Here is a 5,781-nt window from a genome sequence, read left to right as displayed (position 1 = left end):
TCTGGCAGCTGCTCCTTGGTATTTATCACTTGGCACCCTCAACCGACCACATATTATTGCTTAATTAAAGTGCTTCTTTTAATAGATCAATAGGCCTGCTTTTAGGAGCTGCCACAATGACACCTATGCTTTTATTCGCAGAGGTTGGAGGGAGTCAGAATGAGGATGTACAGGGACTCGCTGAGCTCAGTGAAAAACCACATGATATGACATGCCATCGTGTGTCCGGGTACACGCAACTCAAATCTCTGCTGTTTGAAATGGAAAGAAAAACCCCAGCCAATTCAAACTGATGACCTGGCTCTTGTTTCTGGAGTAGGCGGGGTTTACATGAGGCCTTTTCCTGCTGCTCCTGCTCCTGCATAGCATGAATCCCCCGGCTTGGGGCCTTTCTGGGCTACATCCAAGAAGCTTGGGAGGGGCCAAGACAGGGTGTGAGAAGGTGGCCCCATACGGCAGCTTCATGTGCCTTTCCACTCTCTGAGAACCCCCATGTAGGTCTCACTCTCTGCTTTCTGCTATTTCCTAGAAAATACATCTCAAACAAGAACACAGTGACCCCTGAGAACCTGACCCCAAATACGGACTGTGCCTCAAGAAAAAAACGAACATAAATTTGAAACTTTGAAGAAATCTTTGGAAGACTGGAGAATCTTTCAGAACTTTCTCAGACCCTGAATTACAAACTTTCCCTTAGCTTCTCTCCAGAGAACAAGGGAAAATGACAACTGCCGTTTGCAGGGACACTGAGAAGTCTATACAACACACGGGGCGTTTTGTGTGGCACCCAGAGCTTCCACAGTGCCAACAAGTGCGTGCCTACAGCACAGCTTCACCCTGGAGAGAGTCCCTGGCATCTGAGCCATGTCTCTTCCTTGTTGGCAGTGGCCATGGAAGAGCTTATTCTGACATACGCCTTGTCCTGCCCCCTTCCAGGTGCCACTCATAAGTTATAAAGGATGCCTGTCACGTTAGACAGGATTCTTTCCTGCTACGAGAGAATTTCTGGAGGAAGGTTTAAAGAGGTATGTGTTTGTGTGTGTTCGCATGCATGCAAGTGTGTATGCATACATGTATACGTGCACATGTGCTCATGTGTGTGTATGAGTGCATTTGTGTGCATGTACATGTGAGTGATTATATGTGAGTGTGTGTATGAGTGTGTGTCTGAGTGCATATGTGTGTATGTGTGTGGGTGTATATGTGTGTGTATATGAACCTGTGTAGGTGAGTATGTGCACACATGCCCATGCATGCACACACATTAGGGAACATTGAATGTCAGGCAGGAGCCATCTACCTTATTTTTGGACACAGTTTCTCACTAGCCTGGAACTTACCACGTAGGTATCCCGGCTGTTCAATGAGCTCCTCTTGCCTTGGCCTCCCCGGGTCTAAGATGACAGCTGTAGAAACCCCAGCAAGGGTTCTTACAGGGTTCTGGATAATCAATTCATGTCCTCACGCGTGCTTGGCAAGCATGGGGCCAAGAATGATCTCCCCAGGTCCAGGAGATGTAGCTTTTTAATCTTTCTGTTTGAGTGTAATCACTTGTGATCAGACCTTAAACCCTCCCCCAGACATGTCGGTGTGTCCCCTGGCGCCGCAGTGCTGAAAGCTCCGCCCCCTTTCTCTATCAGTGTGCAGTCTGAACAAAACTGCTTCACACGGAAAGAAGCCACAGGTGCAGAGACAGCCCCATGGGACATCATCAGTTCATGGGATGAGCTGGCCCTGGTGACTCAGCTTGAACAAAGCAACCCTGGCTACCTACCCAGTGAGATAAATTAGGAACCAGGACATCTGCCTTGCCCAGAGAGCCAACAACACCCTGCCATACAGCTTCAGGGGCCTGTGGCTTAGTCAGGGTTCATTCCAGGCTGTCGTTCTAAATCCAAGTGACAGCCATCAGAAGTGACCTAAGAGAGCATATGATTGTCGCATGCCCTGCTGAATGGCTGGCATTGTGTGATCTTAGCTTTCCCTTAGCTAAGGGAAAACCAAGGTGGGAAAACCAAGGCTTAGCCAGGGCAGGTAACGCCCTTGAGTCCAAACCTGGCCACCCAACCTCATTCCTGCATCCCCTGGTCCTTCCCAGGAAGTGACAATCCTTCTGCTGTGACAACCTTCTGCTGCCATGCCAGTTTCTAACTCCAAGTGGTATGATAAAATAAAATGTCCCACGACTAACCACATTTTGGTCACCCTATGGACAGTTTAATGGGCTGTTTCTTCAAAGGTAATATAAACACATAAACACACAGCCTTTCCATTGAAAAGCTAGCACTCTACTGAGAACTCAGAACTGAAAGACTTTTGGTTTGTTGTTGTTGTATTTTATTATACCTGGAATGTATAAAAGATGCCAGTACATCATTGTACAAAGCCAGATACTCAAACCAAGTCGAAAAGTAAAGATTAAAATGCCAGAAAAAAATGGATCAGATGAAATTCGGCCTTGTTCTACGGGAGTCCTTCCTCCACGAAACTTTTATTCCTTTTTTTATAAATCTGTAGGTCCTCCTGGCGTAGCTCATCTACTTTCTCTGAGGGGTTGGTAATATCTCAGAGGATAAAGGTGCTTTCTGCCAAGCCTGAGGACTCGAGTTCAATCCCTGGGGTCCACAGGATGGAGAGGGAACCATTTCTCCTAAGCTGTCCGCTCATTTTTACATGTGAGCACACACCAGTGCCATTTACTTGTGAAACAAGAAAAAGCTTGTGTAACATGTTAAAGAAGGGCAGTTTACATGGTCCATGTTCTTTTAGGTATCAACTTTTCTGCACTCTAGGTCTGACACATCCAGAGCATCCAGAATAGGATGTGACAAATCTTAAGGATTTGGTGCACAGGCAACGTCTTCTGCCACAATCAGCTGCCTCAAGAATGCCCTGCTGCGAATTGGTGTGTGTAGCAAGAAGAAAGCTAGAATGGAGTGGCCAGCATGCACGTATATGTGCACTTGCACACACATGCATACACACATACACACATATACATACACATTTATATACACACACATTCATAATCACCCATACATATACATGCACACATGTCTATACACACATACATACATACATATACACACATATGTATACATTCATACACCTACATGCACACTTACACATGTGCATACACATATATGTACACATACACATGTGCACACACATTTATACACATACATATGCACACACATGAACACTTACACATTCATACACACACATGCACACTTACACACATGCATACACATGCACACATACAAACATGCACACGCATATATACACATACATATACACACATACACACATATATGTACACATACACACACAAGCACACACATACACATACATGCACACATGCTCTCAGGCACCTTTTCCTCTTTATTCTCCACCATTTCCTTAAAATTTCACTTCAGTAGCCAGTCATGACCCTAGCGTGTCTGAGAACGAAAGGAAAGACCAGCCGATACAAAGGGAGTTAAAGCAACCTTAGTGAGAAACCAAGCTAGGGAGTGTATCCAATAATTGCCTGGGTTTTGCACTTCCCTGCGATAAATGAGTAAACTTTAAATGTATCTCTGAGATGCGCTATCACAGACACTGCCACGGGCAAGTTTTATCCACCATGAAACAGCGCGGCCCAGTGAGATAAAGATGATAGAAGAGGTGCTGTCGGACGGCAGCCGGGTAATTACAACGCTCTATTTGGGCTCTGTAGCGATGCTGCCTGTGATAAGTGGGGAATAATGAAGAAAGCGGGTGGTGATAAAGCAGAATCTAAATGGTAGAAAATAGCCTATCATAGCCCACAGCCCTCTGAGTGCCTACGGGGACTTTGAACTATCTTCCTCAGTTTTCATCCACAAGGGGAAAAATGCTCTCTCTGTCTCTCTCTTCTTCCTCCATTAAATTTATGTCTGGCAGGACAAAAGGAAATGGTGAAAGGAAATCAAGGGTGTGTGAAGAGAATATGACCTTTGCAAATAGCTCTGAAGGTCACGATGTGGTTGCTTTAAAATAATCATATCCCGTTATCTTCTCTGCACTCACAAAAGATATGAGAACATTTCTTCAGTATTATTTGGCACAAACTTGTTGGGGATCATGACTAATAAAAGGTCAAATAAAGTGTTTCTAACTGTAGCCCATCGAGGAAGGCTTGGGTAGGCCACTCTGGCCGTTGTTACTATTGAGCTGAACTTTGGTTAAGGCAGAAGAAAGACCATGAGATCACTCATCACGTGCAAGTGAACATGGGGCTGCTGGGGCTGATGCTTTGGGTCTGGAGTCTTAAAACACAACCCATGCAGCAGCTGGGTGCTTTAACTTTGGTCCTTGGTCATTTAGTGCAGTGGCAGTCCAGCTTTTCACATGGGATTGAGTGTAAATTGATTTTGTTTATTATGCCTGAAATCATTCTGATAGCGTATGGAATCAAACAGAAAATACTGTGTGTGTATGTGTGTGTGTGTGTGTTTGTGTGCACAAACACACATGTGCAGCAGCACACATCTGTGTACACACACACACACACACACACACGTGCCAGAGTACACATACATGTGCATGGACGTCTTTCTGAGACTGACCTGTCTTGCTCACCCTCAAGCTTCTTCATGTAATGACAATGGGTCAGACCTTAGCTGGGAAGTTCCTCCAGGGAAAACAGTTAAGTGGCATTGCATCTGGAGAGCAGCTTGACCACAGCATTCACCAGAATAACAGACAGAAATATTTCTTATGCTAAAGGCACCTTAACACTTAAGGTATTTGCCAGGCGTGGTGGCACACACCTTTAATCCCAGCACTTGGGAGGCAGAGGCAGGCGAATTTCTGAGTTCAAGGCCAGCCTGATCTGCAGAGTGAGTTCCAGGACAGCCAGGGTTATACAGAGAAACCCTGTCTTGAAGAAAAAAAAAAAGCAAAACAAAACAAAACAAAAACTTAAGGTATTCGTATTAAAATGACAGAGTTGCCGAAATAATTTTAATAATTATTAAAATTAATATTTATAAAATGTATTAATTTATAATCAACATATTATAAAATTCATATTTCATAGAGTCCTACTCAGCACCTCTTACTTCGTTTCCCGTGTATAAAATTCACATTTCCTTGTTCATTTCCAGTGCCATGCAACTGCAGCTGTAACTCAGTCATTCCACAAAGATACCCCAGACCCATCAGTAGCTGCTCCTATTTCTTCCCCATTCCTAGTACCAGAAAGTAGATTAAACAGTCACTAATTTTCTCTCTATTTCAATGACTTTGCCTGTGTTGGATGTCTCCTTCAAATGGAACGGTACACAGCTTGGGAGTCTGGCTTACTTCAACTAGCATGCTTTCAAGGTCTATCTATGGTGTAGTGTATACTTTGTTACTTTTTCAAACCTTTTATCGGTTCTTTGTAAGTCTCTCTTCATGCACCCCAATCCTGCTCATCTCGCACAATCCTTGTCCCTGCCCTCCACCCTGGCAACCTCTTCCCACAACAGGGGAAAACACCTTCTGTATGGGACCTGTAGTGTGTCACAGAGTGCCCCTTTTGGTCTACACTGCTTTGCTTGCAAATGTTCATTGGGACAAGGGAGGGGAGGAGGCATCTGTAGTGGCTATTCCTGGTTGTCAACTTGACTATATTTGAAATGAACTACAATCCAGAATTGGAAGGCTCACCAGTGGACCTAATCTGGAGACTGGGAGATAGAAGTTTCTGATCTGGATCTTGGTATGGAGATCTTGAGACACAGTGGTGATTGAATCCAGAAGATTAAGACAGGG

This window comes from Mus pahari, chromosome 8, assembly GCF_900095145.1.
Source record: "Mus pahari chromosome 8, PAHARI_EIJ_v1.1, whole genome shotgun sequence".
Lineage (NCBI taxonomy): Eukaryota > Metazoa > Chordata > Mammalia > Rodentia > Muridae > Mus > Mus pahari.
Note: the sequence above shows the minus strand (reverse complement) of the source record.